The sequence below is a fragment of the Bos grunniens genome, chromosome 5, assembly GCF_055505025.1.
Source record: "Bos grunniens cultivar Pamir isolate PY7600 chromosome 5, Bosgru_T2T1.0, whole genome shotgun sequence".
Classification (NCBI taxonomy): Eukaryota; Metazoa; Chordata; class Mammalia; order Artiodactyla; family Bovidae; genus Bos; species Bos grunniens.
The window spans coordinates 118,884,010-118,907,631 of record NC_141169.1 but is presented as its reverse complement, the minus strand read 5'-3'; positions in this window follow the sequence as shown (position 1 = coordinate 118,907,631).

Sequence of the window (23,622 nt, the reverse complement as noted above, 5' to 3'; positions counted from 1 at the left end):
TCTACTGAGTGACTGATCAACACCAACATGGGGAAAAGTACAGAAAGGGTTGCTCTCGGGTTGGGGCTGAGAGTTCCCAGAGAGGCAGAGGGCGGGGCATCCCCATGCCAGGCTGGGAAGGTCAAGGAACAGAGGGAAGGAGAATGAGGTTAGATTAACAGGAGATGTTTACATCCGCGTGCGTGCTCAGTCACTAAGCCGCGTCCGACTCTTTGGGACCCCATGGACTGAAGTCCGCCAGACCCCTCTGGCCATGGAATTTTCCAGGAAATAATACTGGGGTGGGTTGCCATTTCCTCCCAACCCAGGGATCAGGACTCGATTGAAACTCGAACCCGAGTCTCTTGTGTCTCCCGCACTAGCGGGCGGTTTTTTCACCTGCTGAGTCCCTGGGAAGCCGCTTTATTTCCATAAACAACAGCCTTTAAGGAGAAAGGCAGAGCCCAAATGGGCATGGAATTACGACTTCAATAGATTCATTAATCACAAAATTACATTCACTCTAGATATTAAAGCCAATTACAAAGCTACAGTAATTACGAGTATGATGTTAACATCAGGAGAGAAAAAAAAGCAGGGAACAAAAGAGAGAAAAGGTGAGGGTGGAAATTATGATAAAGGTGATGTTTCAAATCCAAGGGGAAAAGAAGAGGCTTTTTTTTTAAAGTCAATATAATTAGTATAATTAGTTAGCCGCTTGGGAAAATATTGAGACAGATCTCTCTTTTACACTTACACCAAAATAGATCCCAGATGAATTTAAGATCTAAAATATTTTTAAACACTTAATCTGTAAGGCAATATTTACTTCTATAATCTACAAAGCAATTATACTTTTATCATCGCTGGGTAAGGAAAGCTTTCCTGCACTTGTCTCTGCTGGCAAATCTACTGGCAACAGATCAGTGATCTGACTATATGACAACAAAAACTACACAAGGAAAATAAAGACCATTAACAGATTTAAAAGGCAAATGAACTGGTAAGGTGCTGTTTTTTCTTAACGTTTGAAGAACTCTTACAAACCAGGTGTAACAAAGACAGCTCCAAAAGAAGAAAAATGGGCCACAGTGAAAGCAATGACAGATTTTATTTTCTTGGGCTCCAAAATTACTGCGGATGGTGACTGCAGCCATGAAATTAAAAGACACTTGCTCCTTGGAAGGAAAGCTATGACAAACCTAGACAGCATATTAAAAAGCAGAGATATCACTTTGCTGACAAAGGTCCGTATAGTCAAAGCTATGGTTTTTTTCAGTAGCTTTGTATGGATGTGAGATGTATGGATGTGAGAGCTGGACCATAAAGAAAGCTGAGCCCCCAAAAATTGCTTTCAAACTGTGGTGCTAGAGAACACTCTAAGACTTGAGAGTCCCTTGGACTGCAAGGAGATCGAACCAGTCAGTCCCAAAGGAAATGAGCCCTGAATATTCATTGAAAGGACTGATGCTGAAGCTCCAATACTTTGGCCACCTGATGGAAAGAGCCAACTCATTGGAAAAGACCCTGATGCTGGGAAAGATTGTAGACAGGAGGAGAAGGGGACGACAGAGGATGAGATGGTTGGATGGCATCACCAACTCAATGGACATGAGTTTGAGCAAACTCCGAGAGACAGTGAAGGACAGGGAAGCCTGGCATGCTGCGGTCCTTGGAGTTGCAAAGAGTCAGACACAACTTAGCAACTAAACAGAAACAACAACACCAAAATACATACAGGCCCGAGAGAAGTCAAATAGTTACAGGACACTTGTGTGCATTGGCTGGGCCAGGATTTCCGGAATTCTCTCTCCAGCATTTGTGTGACACGTACGGTCCTGAGCGGAGAGTCTGCTTCTTGGTAGAGAATCTCTGGAGAGCCACTCAGAGAAGCACCAGAATGTTCAGGATGGGCACCTCCTCCAACATTCCAGGGCCTTCTGTCAGCCAAGTGTGGGGCTGACCAAGACGTTCATTCCTGTTCTTCTGTGACAACCTATGGAGAACTCCGAATGAGCATTTTGCCCAACTCGGTGCATCAGTAACGTGGAGGTATCAACACAAGAATGCTTACAGGAGCAGCTCTTATGATAACAAGTTACACATAATCTAAACACAGGATGTGCTAAATTTAGTTTTAGGAACCCGTCTAAAATGATGATACAAATAAACGTATTTACAAAACAGAAATCGACTCACAGACTTGGAAAACAAACTTATGGTTACTGAAGGGGCAAGGGATGGGAGAGGGATAAATTAGGAGTTTGGGATTAACAGATACACACTGTTACATGTAAAATAGATAAACAACAGGATCTACAGTGTAGCACAGGGAAATCTATTCAATAGTCTGTATTAATCTATATGGGAAAGAATCTGAAAAAGAACAGATATATGTGTATAACTGATTCTCTTTGCTCTACACCAACCCTAACACAACATGGTATCGGCTATACTCCAATATAAAACAAAAATTAAAGAAAATAAAAACAACAACAACAAAAAGTTTAGCAGAGCAGATGAGCTCCAGAAACCAGGGCAGAGCCGGCTCTCGTTTGACAGGCATTTCCTTACCCCTGTGCTTTGCCAGACGCGTTCAGCTCTAGACGTGTCTATGGGTTGAACTCCTTTTCACACTCTTGCTCCCCTGCATGTGATGCTTCAAATGTTAATGCAGACAGTAAACAGCCCAACTGGAAGCCCTGCCTTTCGTCCCTCCCCCAGCCACGCAAGAAGAAGGCCACCCAGCCTGCATGCAGCAGTGGTCTGAGGAGCTCATTAGAAGGGCACTGCTTTTAGGGACAGAAAGGACAGAAAGTTTCAGCGCTCCCGGGAATTCCCCAGATGCTCGCAGCGATGAGTGACGGTCTGTCCTCTAGCCTCCATTTTATTAATTTTCTTTTAAGTGATGCCCAAACTGCAAATAAAATGTTTTTTTTTTTAATTCTTTAAGGATTCCCAGGTGGCACAGTGGTACAGAATCCGCCTGCCAGTGCAGGAGATGCAGGAGAAGGGGTTCATTTTCTGCGTCAGGACGATACCCTGGAGATGGGAATGGTTACCCACTCCAGTATACTTGCCTGGAGAATCCCATGGACAGAGGAGCCTGATGGAAACAGTCCATGGGGTTGCAGAGAGTCAGACATGACTGAGCACACACTGAACTGAATTCTTTATTTTAGCTGTTTTTGCAGTTCTGGAATTTTCTTTACAGCTTTTTTAACATTTTTATTTTTCCTAGTGGCATTCTGTTTATATTTTAATTTGTTGAATATCGTGTTATTGTTGTTCAGTCACTAAGTCAGGTCTGATTCTTAGACCCCATGGACCTCAGCAAGCCAATCTTCCCTGTCCTTCACTATCACTCAGAGTTTGCAGAAACTTATGTCCATTGAGTCAATGATGCCATCCAACTATCTCATCCTCTGTCGCTACCTTCTCCTCCTGCCCTCAATCTTTCCCAGCGTCAGGGTCTTTTACAGTGAATCAGCTCTTCGTATCAAGAGGCCAAAATATTGGAGCTTCAGCATCAGTCCTTCCAATGAGTATTCAGTGTTGATTTCCTTCAGGATTGACTGGTTTGATCTCCTTGCTAGAATCTACTCCAGCACCACAGTTTGAAAGTATCAATTCTTTGGCACTCAACCTTCTTTATGGTCCAGCTCGCACATGCATACATGACTGCTGAAGAAACCATGGCTTTGCCTCATACGGACCTTTGTCAGTAAAGTGATACTTCTGTTTTTTAGTATGCTGTCTAGGTTTGTCACTGAATACTTTAACTATAGTAATTTTAATATTTGTTCTGACATATCCAATAACCAAATTTCCTGTGAGTCTGTTTCCATTGCTTATTTTTTTTCTTAACTTCCAATCAGTGTCTGCTTATCTTTTTTGAATGCTGAACATGGTTTGTGAAAGAGTGTAAATGTCATTGGAGCCTCTGAACGACACTGTTCTACGAAGGCTTTGCTTTTTAATTCGGTGATCAGGCAAGAGCAGGTCTCTCTAATCCAATTAGAGAGCAAGATGATTCAAGCCTGGCCTTGTGAGGGCTGTTATTTCCCATTCTCCCCTATTCCAGAGCATAGAGTATTTAGGTTCTCCACCTAATGGCTCAGATGATAAACAATCTGCCTGCAATGCAGGAGGCCTGGGTTTGATCCCTGGGTTGGGAAGATCCCCTGGAGGAGGAAATGGCAACCCACTGCAGTGTTCTTGCCTGGAGAATCCCATGGACAGAGGAGCCTGGCAGGCTATGGTCCATGGGGTCACAAAGAGTCAGACAGGATTGAACGACTAACCTTTCACTTTCACCCTGAAATCCCAGCATGTGTATGAGGTCCCCTATTTTTGTCAAGCCATGAACTCCAACTTTGACCCCAAAACTCAACTGAGAGGTCCGTTCTCAGCCTTTGATGCATGGCTGGAGATTCAGCAGCAACCTGGAAGGGAAAAGCCCCTCCAGACATCAGGTTCTGCCCTCTCTGTTTCTCTCCAGAAATCCTCTCTGAGGTTGTAGCCATCCAAGTCTTGTTAGCTCTCCCCCATCAACCGAGGCGTCTTACCTTTCACCAACACCATTCTGTCACATGATCATGCTGTTGCAGCTTTATAGTGAGCCTTGAAATCAGTAAGAGTCTTCCCACTCTGCTCTTCCTTTCCAAAATTGTTTTGTATATTCTGCTTTCCTTGATTTTCCATATAAACTTTAGAATCAGTTTCATTACGGGCACACATACATATGGTGGTTGGCTGGCATCACCATTGCAATGGACATGAACTCGGGCAAACTCTGGGAGATGGGGAGGGATGGGAAAGCCTAGTGTGCTGCAGTCCACGGGGTCCTGAAGAGTTGGACACGACTTGGCGACTGAACAACAACATGTATGTATGTATTATTGTGTACTTTAAAGTTTTAAATTAATTTTCAATAAAGGTGCTGAGGCAATTCATTGGAGAATAATTATTTCAAAAAGTAGTGCTAGAATAATTAGATTCTCTATGCAGAAAAATTAACCTCAATCCATACCTTGGACCACATAGAAAAATTATTTGGAATTCATCATAGATCAAAATCCTAAAACTATACAACTTCTAGCAGAAAATAGAAGAAAATCTTCATGGCTTTGAGTTAAGCAAATAGTTTGATAGGACACAGAAAGCATAATTCACAGAAGGAGATAATGTTACTCTGGTCTTCATCTAAACTGAAAAATGCTTATTGAAAAGGAACTCTTAAGAACACAAACTGACCAGCCAGAGATTGAAAGAAAAGACCTGAATGTTTAGTGAAACACTGGTTTTAAAAACTATATTGAAAAGTTTACAGATGTCAATAATAAGAAAATAGACGTTCCTATTTAAAAAGCGAAATGGATAAAAGATTTGAACAGACACTTCACTGAAGGAGACAGATGGATACCAAAGGAGCGCCAAGTCTGTGAGAAGCTACTTGGCATCACCGGGCATTACGGAAATGCAAGTACCATCCCCCAACCAGAATAGTTCAGTGAAATAAACTTTGTAAAAACACCGATAATATCAACTGCTGGCAAAAACACGGAGCACCTAGAACTCTCATCCTTCGCTGGTAGGAATGCAAAACGGTGACACCCCCTCCCCCCATTGGAAACCAGCCTGGCAGTTTCTTTTGAAGCCAAACATCCAGTTTGGGATTACCAAACAACCCAGTAATCCCACGGCTGGGTGTTTGTCCAAGAGAAATAGAACCATGTATAGAACGCCTGTATGTGAATCTTCACAGAAGCTTTGTTCACAGTTGGAAAAACAAAATGCTGTAAATAAATGTCCATCAGCTGGTGAATGAGTGAACAAGTCGTGATATATCCCTACAGTGAAGTGTGACTCAGAAAAAAAGACAGAGGCACAAGCTATCCATCCCAAAGATATGGACGGCTCTCAAGCACGTTTTACTGAGTGGAAAGAACCCAGAGACAGAGGTTGCATAAAGCACGACTCTGTTTACATAACAAACTGCAAAGGGCAAACTAGAGAGGGAGCAGACAGGCCAGCGGCTGCTGGGGCCTACGGGTGGGGGGGGCTTTGACCACTATGGGGAACGAGAGACCTTTAGGAAGGTAACAGAAACGCTCTTTATCCTGATTAAGGAATAAGGTGTTGACACATGACCCTCTCTTCTTGTCACAATTTGTAGAACTGTACATTTTTTTAATGGTGAGTTTTGCTTTCATATAAAAGAAAACTCAATAAACCTAACTTTTAAAATTGTTAATCATTTCCCATTGCTATATATCTATTCTTTTTTTTTAATTTCCTCTGCTCGTTGTCTCTTGCGCTCCATAATCCTCATTGGATAACCTCTTGTGTGGGTACGTTTGCCTAAACAAACTAGGGCTTACATGATGAACGCAATTCTCAACAAGCATTTACGCCGTCCAGTCTCTGGCTAGGAGAGCAATGTCTGGCCCCAGCTTCTCTGAGGGACCAATTATGCGTTCTGACTGGTCTTGGGGTCATGCTCAGCCTCTGTTGTATTACCAGCTGTACAATCACCCTGGCCTTCACCCGGCCTCCCCCTGCTGCTGGGCCAGTCGCTTCTGACTGTACTTGCTTCTCGTGGTTTCTACCTTGGTCATTGGTCTAATCAAGCTTTGTATATGACCTTGAGCTCCTCTTGGTAAAGTGCGCATCTTTAGAATATCATTTAAATCTATTAAATGATAAATACCTTTCAGTTTATCATTTAATAAATTTCAGCCATAATTATTTTTAAGAATATATTCATGCATCGCCGTCGCTGGGATCCGCGTTCGCACCACGCTCGCCCTGTCTGCTCTTCGGCTCTGCTTCGGGCTCTGCTGGGGAGTGTCTGTTTCACTCTTTGCTGTTGTTCGTGTTTGATAAGGTTTATTGACATCATTGTTTTTGTCCCAGATGGTAAGTTCTTGAGTACATTTACCAACTCTGTGTTTTACATCACCTGTTTCTGCTTCCATCTTTATTATTTAATCATTTTCCTGCTTCTGTCACGTGGTGGCTCTGTGGTTTTCTCTGCTTTAATTAAGCCTTGCAGGAGACTGTTGGCAGAAGTGGCTCTGACGCCCGTCCTGCCTGTGTGCTGGCCCTCGGGAAGTGCCCCCCACCCTGACTCTGGGCTTCTCCATGCGATTTACCTTGGCTGCTGGGTCTATCACAGAATGGACACAGCAGGGACTTGGAAAATGCTCTGACTGGGGCTCGTCTGCCTTGCTGCACTTGGAAGCCTGAGCCCATCGTGTGAAGCAGACCCGGATACCCTGCCCGGGAAGGAGCACACACAGAGCCTGTGTGCCCCAGCCCATGCTTGCCAAGCACCAGACGAGTGACCAGGGCAGAGCTGGTTCAGCTAGCCTTCCCGCCAGCAGGCACGGGCATGTGAGAGCCCAGCAGAGACCAGCCAAACAAACCCAGGTGAGGGGAACAACCCACCAACCCACAGAGCCAGACACAAGAGTTGTTTGTACGCACTAAGTTTGGGAGACAGTTTCTTAGGCACCTTGGACGTGAGGTAGCTCCTCTCGGCCACCCTGACCTTGGACATGGGGTAGCTCCAAGGTAAGGAGCAGCAGCTGTGCTTTGCTGGAGCAGCCGTGAAGAGATACCCCACGTCCAAGGTAAAAGAAACCCAAGTAAGACGGTAGGCACTGAGAGAGGGCATCAGAGGGCAGACAGACTGAAACCACAATCACAGACAAGTGGCCAATCTGATCACATGGACTGCAGGCTTGTATAACTCAGTGAAACTAAGCCATGCAGTGTGGGGCCACCTAAGACAGTCGGGTCATGGTGGAGAGGTCTGATGGGATGTGGTCCACTGGAGAAGGGAATGGCAAACCACTTCAGTATTCTTGCCTTGAAAATCCCATGAACAGTATGAAAAGGCAAAACAATAGGACAATGAAAGATGAACTCCCCAGTTCGGTAGGTGCCCAATATGCTACTAGAGATCAGTGCAGAAATAACTCCAAAACGAATGAAGGGATGGAGCCAAAGCAAAAACAACACCCAGTTGTGGATGTGACTGGTGATAGAAGCAAGGTCTGATGCTGTAAAGAGCAATATTGCATAGGAACCTGGAACGTTAGGGCATGAATCAAGGCAAATTGGAAGTGGTCAAACAGGAGATGGCAAGAGTGAACGTCGACATTCTAGGAATCAGCAAAATAAGATGAACTGTAATGGGGGAATTTAACTCAGATGACCATTGTATCTACTACTGTGGGCAGGAATCCCTTAGAAAAAATAGACTAGGCATCATGGTCAACAAGAGTCCGAAATGCAGTACTTGGATGCAATCTCAAAAACGACAGAATGATCTCTGTTCGTTTCCAAGGCAAACCATTCAATATCACAGTAATCCAAGTCTATGCCCCAACCAGTAACGCTGAAGAAGCTGAAGTTGAATGGTTCTATGAAGACCTACAAGACCTTTTAGAACTAACACCCAAAAAAGATGTCCTTTTCATTATAGGGGACTGGAATGCAAAAGTAGGAAGTCAAGAAACACCTGGAGTAACAGGCAAGTTTGGCCTTGAGATATGGAATGAAGCAGGGCAAAGGCTAATAGAGTTTTGCCGAGAGAACGCACTGGTCATAGCAAACACCCTCTTCCAACAACACAAGAGAAGACTCTACACATGGACATCACCAAATGGTCAACACCGAAATCATATTGATATTATATTGATTATATTCTCTGCAGCCAAAGATGGAGAAACTCTATACAGTTAGCAAAAACAAGACCTGGAGCTGACTGTGGCTCAGATTATGAACTCCTTATTGCCAAATTCAGACTTAAATTGAAGAAAATGGGGAAAACCACTAGACCATTCAGGTATGACCTAAACCAAATCCCTAATGATTACACAGTGGAAGTGAGAAATAGATTTAAGGGACTAGATCTGATAGACAGAGTGCTGGATGAACTATGGATGGTGGTTTGTGACATTGTACAAGAAACAGGCATCAAGACCATCCCCAAGAAAGAGAAATGCAAAAAAGCAAAATGGCTGTCTGAGGAGGCCTTACAAATAGCCGTGAAAAGAAGGGAAGTGAAAAGCAAAGGAGAAAAGGAAAGATATACCCCTTTGAATGCAGAGTTCCAAAGAATAGCAAGGAGAGGTAAGAAAGCCTTCCTCAGAGATCAGTGCGAAGAAATAGAAGAAAACAATAGAATATGCAAGACTAGAGATCTCTTCAAGAAAATTAGAGATACCAAGGGAACATTTCATGCAAGGATGGGCTCAATAAAGGACAGAAATGGTATAGACCTAACAGAAGCAGAAGATATTAAGAAGAAGTGGCAAGAATACATAGAAGAACTGTACAAAAAAGATCTTCATGACTCAGACAATCACGATGGTGTGATCACTCACCTACAGCTAGACATCCTGGAATGTGAAGTCAATTGGGCCTTAGGAAGCATCACTACGAACAAAGCTAGTGGAGGTGATGCAATTCCAGTTGAGCTATTTCAAATCCTCAAAGATGATGCTGTGAAAGTGCTGCACTCAATATGCCAGCAAATTTGGAAAACTCAGCAGTGGCCACAGGACTGGAAAGGGTCAGTTTTCATTCCAATCCCAAAGAAAGGAAATCCCAAAGAATGCTCAAACTATCACACAAATGCACTCATCTCCCATGCTAGTAAAGTAATGCTCAAAATTCTCCAAGCCAGGCTTCAGCAATACATGAACCATGAACTTTCAGATGTTCAAGCTGGTTTTAGAAAAGGCAGAGGAACCAGAGATCAAATTGCCAACATCTGCTGGATCATCAAAAAGGCAAGAGAGTTCCAGAAAAACATCTATTTCTGCTTTATTGACTATGCCAAAGCCTTTGACTGTATGGATCATAATAAACTGTGGAAAATTCTGAAAGAGATGGGAATACCAGACCACCTGACCTGCCTCTTGAGGAATCTGTATGCAGGTCAGGAAGCAACAGTTAGAACTGGATATGGAACAACAGACTGGTTCCAAATAGGAAAAGGAATACGTCAAGGCTGTATATTGTCACCCTGTTAATTTAACTTATATGCAGAGTACACCATGAGAAACGCTGGACTGGAAGAAGCACAAGCTGGAATCAAGATTGCCGGGATAAATATCAATAACCTCAGATATGCAGATGACACCACCCTTATGGCAGAAAGCGAAGAAGAACTAAAGAGCCTCTTGATGAAAGTGAAAGTGGAGAGTGAAAAATTTGGCTTAAAGCTCAACATTCAGAAAACGAAGATCATGACATCCGGTCCCATCACTTCATGGGAAATAGATGGGGAAACAGTGGAAACAGTGTCAGACTTTATTTTTTTGGGCTCCAAAATCACTGCAAATGGAGAGTGCATCTATGAAATTAAAAGACGCTTACTCCTTGGAAGGAAAGTTATGACCAACCTAGACAGCATATTAAAATGCAGAGACACTACTTTGCCAACAAAGATCCATCTAGTCAAGGCTATGGTTTTTCCAGTAGTCATGTATGGATGTGAGAGTTGGACTATAAAGAAAGCTGAGTGCCGAAGAATGGATGCTTTTGAAGTGTGGTATTGGAGAAGACTCTTGAGAGTCCCTTGGACTGCAAGGAGATCCAACCAGTCCATCCTAAAGGAGATCAGTCCTGAGTGTTCATTGGAAAGACTGATGTTGAAGCTGAAACTCCAATACTTTGACCACCTGATGCAAAGAGCTGACTCATTGGAAAGGACCCTGACTCTGGGAAAGATCGAGGGCAGGAGGAGAAGGGGATAACGGAGGATGAGATGGTTGGATGGCATCACTGACTCAATGGACATGAGTTTGGGCAGGCTCCGGGAGTTGGTGATGGACAGGGAAGCCTGGCATGCTGTGGTTCATGGGGTTGCAAAGAGTCAGACACAACTGAGAAACTGAACTGAACTGAACTTTTTAGGCACCCAAAGCTAACAAATAGAATTTTTATGTTTGTAAAGTTGTTTTCTGGTAAAGTAACTCCAAGTTCTGGATTTTCCTTTGAGGGTTGCCTGGCTGAATGCCGTAGGTTAGAATGCATCCTTTCAGCATCGTCTGAACTGAAGTCTTTCTTCCTCTCTTTCTCTTTCCTTCTGCCTCCCTTCCTCCCTGCCCCCTTCTTTCTTTCTCTTTCTTTGTTTCTGCTAATAATGAATTAATAGAACACTTACATTCCATATTTTCTAAGTTTAAAATATTTTTATTATTTTCTAGCTTTATGACAGTGTGGTTTGCAAAAAGAATATGAACAATTTGTGATTTTGTAATGGATTGTTGATTTCTTTATGGCTTAAGAATTCATCTATTTTTACAAATGTTCCAGTGGTTCTAGGAAAAAATAGATATTCCCCACAGGAGTCATATTTCAATGATTAATGTTTCTTCAGTCCACTTACCCCAGACTGTATGCATCATGGGTCGGGAGGGCTCTCCTCTCTTAGCTATGCCTGGCAGGTGATTATTACTGGCATGTAGATGGGTACTCTATCCGTACGTATTTGCTGAGTGATAAACAAATGCACCTAACTGACAATACTCATCAGCGCCTGTATTGCCTTACTATGACTCATTATTTATGATTTATTATGATGATTTATCTTACCAATATGGTGAAAAGTGAAATACGTGTATTAACTCTTTTCTTACCATTCTGCTTTGCCAATTGCTCCTTGGATGTATAATACTCTTTCTTTTGCCTTTTTCTACTTTATCTGTTGATCACAAGTTTCCCTGTACCAGTGAGGTTAGCTTTTATATTTGTAAAATCATAACTTTCTCCTTTGATGTATCTTTTCATGAATTTCTCTTTGTCTGATATTAATACTGGGACGCCTATAAATCCATGGCCCGATTTACTCCTGTAAGTCCTATTGCCCATCCATGGCATAGGTAGCAAGCTGACCACCCAATACCCATTCTCTGTTTTATCCTTGGCTTAAAAAAAAAAGGAAAGAAAAATTTTTAAAAGTAATTTTTCCTTTAGGCATCAGTGAGCCCCTCTAAGTCACATTTTCCCTGAAATAGGGATGGTGGCTTGACTAAGTTCTGGCCAATGAGGTGTAAGAGGAAGAGCAGGACTTATGGAAGATTCCTTAAGAGACGGCCAGGGAGTGCCACTGTGTCCCTTGCCTGTGCCTTGCTACCTGGAAGACAGATGTGGTGGCCGGTGCCCTTGCAGCCATCTTGGATGCTGAGGCCCTCTGAGGGCACATGCCGTGCACTAAATGATGGTGCAGCAGAAAGATGGAGCAAGCCCAGTCTCCAGGTGTCTCTAGTGTTCTGACACCTGGGCTGATATTACACAGTGAAATAAAGTCTCATAGGCATACGGTGCAGCGTCTAATCTCAAAGCCAACTCACTCCAGTCCACAGCCAAACTGTAGCTGAGCGACTGAACCTCAGACAAAGAAACGAAGATGCTCTCCTCGTTGTCCTCCCTGGATCCCACACCACCGCACATCTTCCCCACTCACTCCATATCCCTCCAGGGATGCTATTTGCAAGGCTACTGCTTTACTTTCCTTCGGAATTTTAAATAATTGTTCTACATTTAAATAATGCCAATGCTCAAAATAAACGCTGTTCTGCCATCACTTTACCATCGTGTGTGCATGCAAAGTCGCTTCAGTCGTGTCTGACTCTCTGTGACCCCATGGACTGTAGCCCGCCAGGCTCCTCTGTCCTTGAGATTCTCCAGGCAAGAATACTGGAGCGGGTTGCCATGCCCTCCTCCAGGGGGTCTTCCCAACCCAGGGATTGGACCCACATCTCTTACATCTCCTGCGTTGGCAGGCAGTTTCTTTACCACTAGAGCCTCTGGGGAAGGCCCATTTTATCATCACTGAGCTCTTAACTTTTTTATCTATTTGTTGATGGTCACAGATCCCCAGGTGATATCTAAAAATGGCTACATAGAATGAGTGTGTGTGTGTGTGTGTGTGTGTGTGTGTGATTCTCTGCTTATGGCTTTCACACCTTAAAAATCAATCTAACCAATTCAATCAACCTCCACTGGAAATCAAATTATTGGATTATAAAGGTTTTCTCTTAGAATCTTGGCAGAACCAGTGGACACCTTTTTTCTTTCCTTCTATCTCTGTAGGCCTGGCTGAGTGAGCAGATTACACGGTGTAGACAGACTCCCAGGGAGAATGGCTGGGACTCGAGCCTAAGCAGAGCTCTCTGGACCAGCGCCTCGTGGGCAGCAGGCCCTCGGGAAGTCTGGGGGTTGAGTTCAGTTGAGTTTAGTCTGCAGTTCAGTTCAGTTCAGTCGCTCAGTCATGTCTGACTCTTTGTGACCCCATGAATGGGTGAAAGATTATGATAAGTCAATAGGGCCATCCTAATAAGACCATCCTGACTCGGCCTCGGGCTCACATCCGGACCAGTCTCTCTGTACCCAGAGGGTCCCTGCTGGGGCCACAGCAGTGAGGGAGGGTCCTTCCCCCTGTAAGCATCATGGCTGCTGCCCCGGCTTTCAGAGGGGAAAGGCTGGCCCTGAGGTCATCGCGTGTGTCCTGCTGACCCTTGGAAGGTGGGGACGCATGCCCCAGAGGAACCCGGGCTCCACATCTTCCCCATGGGGAAGTGCCCAAACAGACAGGCCACTCCAGAGACTGCGCTGCAGACTGGCCACTCCACCGACATCCTGGAGGAGGCTCTTGCAGCTGAGCTTGGGCAGAAACTTCACTTGGGCCTGTCGCGGCTTAGACAGAGGCCCCTGAAAGATACGTCAGTGTCTCAACCCCAGGGACATGGGAATGCGACTTTATTTGGGAAGGAGATCTTTGCAGATGTAACAAGCTTGAGGATCTCCAGACAAGATCATCCTGGTTTAGGGTATGTGCAGGCTTCCCAGGTCTGCCTGCCAATGCAGGAGACATAAGAGACAGGGGCTTAATCCCCGGGTCAGGAAGATCCCCTGGAGAAGGAAACGACAACCCGCTCCAGTATTCTTGCCTGGAAAAGTCCACGGACAGAAGAGCCTAATCGGCTACTGTGCATGAGGTCACAAACAGCTGGACGTGACTGAGCACACACGCGCTTGCACCCAAACCTCTACGGGAGAAAGGCAGAGGGAGACTTGAGACACACACAGGGATGAAGTCGCGTGAAGAGGGAGGTAGGAATCTGGTGACGCTCACAAACCAAAGATCATCTGAAGCCTCTGCAGGGAGCATGATCCTGTCAACACCTCAAGTTCTGACTTCTGGGCTCTGGACGGTGAGGGAGTGAACGCCTGCTGCTTCTGGCTACCAGGTTTGTGGTGAGTCATTACCGCAGCCCCAGGGACACTCACACGGGGACTTGATTCATTAGGAGCAGCTTATTAATAAAAACACGGATTCCAATTGTTCAAAGTTGGGGCATTTCATGCTGCCATCTGGAGATGTTTGTGGAGCCACCTCGGTTGATCTGAAATAAGATGAGGAGTCAGGGGCAAGCCTGTGGCCAAGTGGACGGAGGCCGCCCCTCGAGGGCTTGGGCCTTAAACGTGGGAGGGGTCCACAGCCAGAAGGACCCTCATTCACGCTGGTGTACCTTCTCTTCCACCTGGACGTTTACACAACAGTTTTCTTTATCTTCGTCATTTACAAATTTCACTGAAAGGGTCTCGTTTTGAGCTCAGCGTAATCAGCTCTTTCTAACTGACAAATGAGCCGGTTTTTTCCAACAGAAAGCACACTTTCCACACCTCCCATTTTTGCTAGATTCTGCATCTTCAGATCTCTGGCCGGACACATCCGTTGCCTGCACACTGGCTCTCTGACCTCCGTCCACCACCCTGGAAGCTTCTCCCGTTCTTCCCGCCTCTCCCGTCATTTCCTACCCAAACAGGAATGATAATGAGCAGCATCCCAGGGGCCGCCAGCCTGTCAGGCTCTGTGTTTCGCCAGGGTAGTTACTATTGTCAGATCTGTAGATGAAGCAACCCGGGAACAGAGAGGTTAGGTAAACTGCCCCAGGTCAACCAGATCGTCGTGAAACAGAATCCTCAAAGGAAGTCTTCTTAGTCTCTGAGGATGAGCAAAATTGGCCATGCCCCCGCCCATCCGCACAGATGGCCCATCCCCTTCTGAGCATCATCTCTCTCGGTCCTTTCGGAAACTCGAATCCCAGTGGTCCAGGGGAGAAACCTCCGCAGGGCAGCAGGGTCTGTGTCAGGAGGAGCAGGACTCCCTGAGCGACATGAGATCACTCTGTCTGCAGAGAGCACGTCCCAGCTCATCCCAGGTAATTAACAAGACCCTCAGCCTCCAAGTCCTGCCGGCTGCACATATTCTAAAACGTTCTAAACCTTAAACATGTCAGACACTGGCAAAAAACAAAACACCACCCAAGCAATCGCTTAGAAACCCAACCTGTTTTTTTTTTTCCTTTCCCAAGCTGAAGCCTGTCCACACACTTCAGTGCTTTTACAGCCTTTATTAAGAGAAGCGAGAACTCAGTCTATTTGATTTATAATTGAAAATCATAAACTATAGCATTCACCTGCTGTTCCCAGGCACTGGTGAAATGATACAAGGCTATTTCATCACTCAGCCTGGTAATTGGCGTGAGCCGGCATCAGTATGCACCGCGGCGTTCCCAGAGGCCCACTAACAAGTTGATACAACTGCACAGGCTGGAGAGCAGAAATTTAGTAAAAACATTATTTCGTGCTGATTTGTGCTCTAACTCCCGCTTCGTGAAGAGTCACCGGGATGCACAAGGGCCCTTCATTAGTAGGGACAGGAGGAGGTGCCAGCCAGGGTCTGGGGTGAATGCGTTGCCCCCATCCTGGGCAGCAGGTGGACCCTGCAATCCCAGCACACCCTCACCATGCCAGGAGTGGAGCCCATGAGGTCTAGGCAGCCCCGGAGACACAGACACCACCCCAGGCACCCTCCTCTGGGGTCTGCAGGCACCACCAGCCCCAGAAGGGCTGGTCTGCTGCTGGGCGTGGTCCTGCCTTGGCCAGCGGGTCCTCAGAACACAGAGCAAACTCAGACACCAACCCTGCCTCCCCTCAGAGCTCCCGGGCTTGGGGCAGGGGTGTTGGGGATCCGTCGCAGGAGAGGAAATGGAAGGAACCATCCAGACAAACAGCTGAAGGTGCGGTCAGATCACCTTGACCTTGTTGTCCGAGAATCTCCGTGAGCACGTCATGACCGCCATCAGCTGAGCACAGCCTGACCCCTAGGAGCTGGTACAGGAGGGTTAACCAGACACCAGAACCTTCCGGTGTTGCTGGGTGACAGCACTGGTCACTGCCAGTCAGAAATCTTCCCTGGTCCTCGGTGGAGATGCAGGCCCGGAGGAGGGACTTACGGACCCTGGAGGGGAGGGGGAGAGGGCGGGACAAACTGGAGAGCAGCTGGGAACGCACACGCCACCACGTGTAACGGAGGAGGGCGTGGCAGCCCGCTCCAGTGTTCTTGCCTGGAGAGCCCCATGCGCCGAGGAGCCTGGCGGGCCCCCGACCACGGGGTCGCAAGAGTCGGACACGACTTAGTGACTAAACCACCACCACCACCGTGTGAAATAGACAGCCAGAGGGAATTTGCTGTATGACTCAGCGAACTCAAACCCGGGCTCTGTGACAACCTAGAGGGGTGGGGTGGGTGGGAGGTGGGAGGGAGGTTCAAGAGGGAGGGGACGTGGCTGATTCACATTGCTGTATGGCAGAAACTAACACGATATTGCAAAGCACTTATCCTTCAACTGAAATAAGTTAATTCTTTTAAAAAGAAAATAAATAAATAAATCCACTTCGTACCTAAAAAAAAAAGCCCTCACTTGTCCAATAACATCCCAGTAGAAGCTTTTGAACACTTTTTTAATTGATAAAAAGAGAAATGACACCAGTCTTGTATTATGTACACCTACGGATCAGGCATTTTTGCTTTATTATATCATTTTTTTTCAATTTTGGTTTTTAAAAAGTGAATAGGGAGCAAAATTGTTGTCTATCGGCTGACAGCTGTATGAGCTTGCACACCCGTGGAGATTCCTGTGACCGCCGCCTCACCCAGAGTAGAGAGCACCCTCCTCACCCAGGACGCCCCTGGAGCCCTGTCTTCCCAGTGACACACCCTGCACCCTGTTGGCATCCCCCGCCCTGTCCTGGTCACTCTGGATCCGCTTTCCCGGATGCTCTGGAGAAGTGTACAAGTGGTATGTGGGTCCATATTCACTCACTTCTTAATTGCCAAATCGTGTTTCATTGTATGGGCATAGCAGTGTAGCTAAAGGACCCTGGGGCTGTTTCCACTCGCTGATGATTATGAATAATCCCCTGTAAACCTTCCTGCTATGTGGAGCTTTTGTGGCCCTGCAATAATTATCTAGGAATGGAATTGATGGGTCATACATAATGTGCGTTTACTTTGGCAGGAAACTGTCAAGCTTTTTGCAGAAGGGCTGCGTGTACTATTTCTCATTCCCACCAGCAAAATGTGTGTGAGTTCCAGTTGCTCACATCCTCACCGGCAATTGCTGCTGTCAGACTGCTTAATTTTAACCTTTGTGACAGGCGTGTTGGCAATGTCTCACTGGGGTTTTCATTTGCATTTCCCTGATGGCGAACCAGGTTGAGTATCTCTTCGTGGGTGCATTTCCCGTCAGTGTATGCTCTCTGAGGAAGAGTTTCTCTTCCCCACCGGGCTTGTTTCTAACAGCTGAGTTTTGCAAGCTCTTTGCATGTTCCCGAAACAAGTCCTTTTATCTGATACGTGATTTGCAAAGACTTTCTCCCAGTTTGCAGCTTACTTTTTCATCCTCTAAACAGGGGTCTTCTACAGAGCAAAAGCGTCTTAGTTTGATGAAATCCTGTGTATTTTTCTCTTTAGATCATGTTTTGGGAATTTCTTGCATAACAGGCTGCAAATATTGACTCCAGTTTTTACCTTCTAAAAATTGTTTACTTGTATATTTAGATCTATGACCCTTTAAGAGTTTTTATATGGGGCATAAAGTTTAATTCCTGATCTTTTTTGGATATGAATGCCGAAATGTTCCAACACCGTTTGTTAAAAAATTCTCCTCCCTCCTTTGCACCGTGGCAAGCAGCACTTGGACATATTTCTGTGCGTCTGGTTCCTACGCTGTCCTCCTGGTCACCGGTTTGTCCCACCTCAGTCTTGACTACTGTGGATTTATGGTAAACCACACCGCGCTGCGTGTGAAGGCACAGTCCCCTGACCAGGGTTGGAACCTGCGTCCCCTGCCTTGGAAGGGAGATTCTTAACCACTGGACCGACAGGGAGGTCCCATGTGATAAGTCTTAGAATAAGCTAATGCACTTCTTTGAAATTGATTCTTCTCTTTAAAAGGTGTTTTGGTTATTCTAATTCCTTTGGTTTTCCATACACGATTAAAAAAAAAAATTGGCTGTACCCTGCAGCTGGTGGGCTCTTAGTTCCCCCAACAGGGATTGAACCTGGGCCTCTGGCAGTGAGCGATGAGAGTCCCACCCACTGGACCACCAGGGAATTCCCTTCCACGTATATTTTTGAGTCTGTCTGTCTATGTCCACAATAGAAGAACCCTGCTGGGATATTTGTTGAAATAACAGTAAATCTATACGTCTGTTTGGAAAGAATTTAAACCTTAGCTACGTTGAGTCCTCCCGTCCACTAACAGTTCCTCTCTCCTCCTATCTAGATCTTTGATTTCTTACATGCACGGTTCGTGGTTTTCAGTATATTGATCCTGTATATGTTTTGTTAGATTTAAAGCCCAGTATCTCATACTTTATGGAAATGTTTTAAATGGTTTCATTTCTATTAATTTTGGTTTCAAATTATCCATTGAAAGCACATCAAAATATTTAATTTTTGTCTGTTGACCTTAGTATCCTTGTTGTTACTGTTCAGTCGCTCACTTGTGTCCGACTCTTTGTGACCCCGTGGACAGCAGCACGCCAGGCTTCCCTGCCCTCCACTGTCTCCCAGAGCCTGCTCATCTGTGACCATTGAGTCAGTGATGCCATCCAACCATCTCATCCTCTGTCGTCCCCTTCTCCTCCTGCCTTCAATCTTTCCCAGCATCAGGGTCTTTTCCAATGAGTTAATTCTTCACATCCGGTGGCCAAAGTATTGGAGTTTCAGCTTCAGCAACAGTCCTTCCAATTACTCAGGATGATTTCCTTTAGGATTGTCTGGTTTGATCTTGCAGTCCAGGCCCAGCACCACGATTTGAAAGCATCACTTCTTCGGTGCTCAGTCTTACAAAACTCATTCACTCTGTGTGCACGCGTGCTAACTTTTCTGTTGATTCCTCGGGATTTGCTTTGTACACAATCAGATCACATGCAAATAGCTACCGTCTTGTTTCTTTCCTTCCAGCCTGCATGTCTTTACTTCTTTTCCTTGCTTTCAGGTACTGCCTGGCAGCTTCAGTCCCGTGTTAACTAGAAGTGGTGCACGCGGGCATTCCTGTCTCCGTGCTGATCTTCAGGAGGAAAGCGTTGACCCTTTCACCGTAACTGCGATGTTGGCAGCAGGTTTGAGGACACTCTTCCAGGTCAGGGGAGTGTCCTGCTTTTCCTAGTCTGCTGACAGCTTCTATCATGAGCGGAGTTGAGTTTTGTCTAATGTTTTTCTGCAGCATTTTACTTGATCGTGTGGTTTTTCCTTTTCGTCTTCAGTATTCTGCATTAGGGCTTCCCAGGTGGTTTAGCACTCAGGAACCCGGCTGCCAGTGCAGAAGACACAGGAGATGCAGGTTCAACCCCTGGGTCAGGAAGACCCCCTGGAGAAGGAAATGGCAACCCACTCCAGGATTCTTCCCTGGAGAATCCCATGGACAGAGGAACCTGGTGGGCTACAGTCCATGGGGTCTCAAAGAGTTGGACATGACTAGGTGACTAAATGAAAGCAACATTCTGGATTAAAGTGATTAGGTTTTGAATGTTGAACATGTCTTTCTATATTTGGAGGACTCAATTTACTATTTTGTTGGCACTTTAAATCTCTGTTCATGAAAGATATTGATCTTTTTTCATACTCTGCTTTTTTATCAGAGTAGGTCTGGCCTCATAAGATGAATTAGGAAGTGGTCCTTCCTTATTTACTCTCTGGGGAAAAAAAATTACATAGAGATAGTGTTACTTTTTCTTTAAATGTTTGAGAGAATTCACCAGTGAAATCATCGAGGCTTGGGTATTTATTTTTCTCTGTTTCTTTGAGAGATTTTAAACAATAAATTCAATTTCTTTGATGGATATGGGACTCTTCAGGTTATCTATTTCTTCTTGAGTGAGTTATGGTACTTTGTGGCTTTGGCGGAATTGATCCATTTCATCAAAGTTGTCAAATGTATGTGTGTAGAGTTGCTTGTAGCGTTTTCTTATTAACCTTTAAATGTCTGTGGAGTGTGCAGTTGAGAGCCCCTCTGTGTTCAAACTGGTCGTGTGTCTTCCCTCCGTCTCTCTCACTTTCTTTTCTTCCCTCCTTTCTTCCTGACTCCCTCTCTCCCTTCCTTTCTTCCTTTCCCAATCTGGCTACAATTTTATCCATTTATTGACTTTTTTAAAACTTTGGTTTCCTTCTCTTCTGTTTTCAAGGCTATTGTTTTCCACTGCAGTATTATTATTCCCTTTCTTCTCATCATTTTGGGTTTGCTTCTCTTTTCTGTAGTCTTAAAGTACAAACTTGCATTTTTTAATTCTCCGCATTTCTTCCTTCCTCCTATAAACTTTTAGTGCCATGCATTTCCCTCCAAATGTGTTATTAGCCACATCCCCCTAGTTTAACATGTGGCTTTTGTGTTGCACCTTCATTTTGTTCGGTTGGAAGTATTTTTCAGTTTCCCGCTCTTTGACTCATGTTTTACAAGTACACTGCACCACTGTCAAACGTCTGAAGATTTACCAGCTGTCTTCCGTCAATTCCTAATTCCATTCCATTTTGTTCAGAGAACATACTTTGCATGATTTCAAGTCTTATAAATGTATTGAGACTTGTTTTATGATTAGACTAAAGCCTATCTGGTGACATATTCCCTGTGCTCTTGAAAAGAATATATATTCTTCTGACGTTGGTTAAAGTATTATTTAAACAGTGTTTAGATCCATTTGGTTGATGATGTTCTCAGTCTTTTAGGTCCTTCCTGGTTTTCTATTTGCTCCATCAATTCCTGACAAGGGAGTGTGTTGAAGTTTACAATGTAAATGCCAAGTTGTCTCTTTTCTTCAGTTCTATTTTATCAACTCTATTTTTATCAGTTTTTGCTTCATTTATTTTGAAGCTCTATTTTTTAAGACTGTTACATCTTCTCGGTAGATCAGGCCTTTTATTATTATGTAACATCCCTTTTTGTCCCTGATACTTTCCTTTGCTCTAAGGTCTACGTGGCCTGGTATTAATACGATCATCCCGGGCTTCTTTTGATTAGAGAGTAGGTGCCGGAGGGGGCTTCCCAGGTGGCTCAGTGGAAAAGAATCTCTCTGCCAATCCAGGAGACACGGGAGATGTGAGTTTGATCTCTGGGTCAGGACAATTCCCTGGAGGAGGAAATAGCAACCCACTTCAGTATTCTTGCCTGGAAAACCCCACGGACAGAGGAGCCTGATGGGCTACAGTCCACGGGGTCACAGAGTTGGACGTGACTGAGTGAGCATGCTGTGTCTTTATAGATTGTTTTATCAATTGTTCTTAACTCACCTGTATCATTATCATTTTTGAAAGGGCATATCATTATGTCTTTTTTTATCAATTCTGATAACCTCTAACTTTAAAAAGATAGAACTTATTATGACATTAATCCTTTTAAGTCTTTATTGAATTTGTTGCAATACTGCTCCTATTTCATGCTTTGGATTTTGGCCCTGAGGCACGTGGGCTCTTGAACCTGCACCCCTTGCATTGGTAACTCGGAGTCTCAGCCCCTGGGCCACCAGGGAAGTCCCCACTAATGCTTATTTTCTAATTCACTAATTTTTACAGCATTATTGAAGCCTTATTGAAATGTATTTCAAACATCTTGAAATTCACCCATTTAAAGCATACGACTCCTGGGTTCTCAGTAGATTCACAGTTAGTAGTCCTCAGAGCAGTCTGAGTCCAGAATGTTCTCAGCACTCCAGAAAGAAACCCCACACTCACTGGCTCGCAGCCCGCCCCCACTTCCGCTGACCTCGGCCCAGGAAACCGCGGCTTCACTGTCTGTCTCTGTGGAGTGGCCTGTTCTGGACGCTTCGCCCGCACCATGTGGGTTTTATGACCGACTCCATCTCCATTAGCCTGGTTGCATTCTGTTTCCCTCTCCTGCTTCCCTTTTTCTGAGTCAATTATTTTAATAGTTTTTTAGCATTTCATTTTATTCTGTCTGCTGAGGTTTTGACTATATCTTTTGTGGGGGTTTATTTTAGTCATTCAGTTCAGTTCAGTCGCTCAGTCGTGTCCGACTCTGCGACCCCATGAATCACAGCACGCCAGGCCTCCCTGTCCATCACCAACTCCCGGAGTTCAACCAGACTCACGTCCATCGAGTCAGTGATGCCATCCAGCCATCTCATCCTCTGTCTTCCCCTTCTCCTCCTGCCCCAATCCCTCCCAGCATCAGAGTCTTTTCCAATGAGTTAACTCTTTGAATGAGGTGGCCAAAGTACTGGAGTTTCAGCTTTAGCATCATTCTTTCCAAAGAACACCCAGGGCTGATCACCTTCAGAATGGACTGGTTGGATCTCCTTGCAGTCCAAGGGACTCTCAAGAGTCTTCTCCAACACCACAGTTCAAAAGCATCAGTTCTTCGGCACTCAGCCTTCTTCACAGTCCAACTCTCACATCCATACGTGACCACTGGAAAAACCATAGCCTAGATTAGATGGACCTTTGTTGGCAAAATAATGTCTCAGCTTTTGAATATGCTATCTAGGCTGGTCATAACTTGTCTTCCAAGGAGTAAGCGTCTTTTAATTTCATGGCTGCAGTCACCATCTGCAGTGATTTTGGAGCCCAGAAAAATAAAGTCTGACACTGTTTCCACAGTTTCCCCATCTACTGTAGGAATTATAAACACAATGAACTTTTCCCAGTCCGTATAGACTCAGTATCTTGCCCCCTTCAGGTGGAGTAGTAAACCCCAGCATCACGCAGGCTCCTTTACACCATCTCTACGTTGTATTATTTTCAGCGATTACATCTGCAGTTCCTGGAAACCCCATCAGACAACATCACCGTCTTTCCTGCGGCGGTCTTATTTTCCAGCATTCCAGAGACTAGTCTATTTACCCAGAAAGGCATCATTTCCTGTCTTCTTCCCTTATTTCCGATATTCCGAGTTTCCCTCCAGTATAATTTCCTTTATTCTGAGAAGCTCCCTTCAGCCTTTCTACTAGAGCAGCTCTGTTGGCCACAGATTCCCTCAGGGCTCCTTTATCAGTCTTTTCTCACCTTTACTCTTAAAAGATACATTGTGCTGAATATAGCATTCTGGGTCGACAGGTCTTTCCTTTCATTTAAGACGTTTTTTAGATGTCGCGTCAGTTCCTCCCGGCCTTCGCATTTTTGTAGGTGAAATCTTCACTCACCTGAGCCATGACTTACTCACATGTTATTTGGGGTCTCCCTGGCCACCTTCATTTTTCGAGTGTGTTTTTGGTTCTGGTTTCTAGGTTGGTGGTCGAGTTGTCTTCAGTTTACAG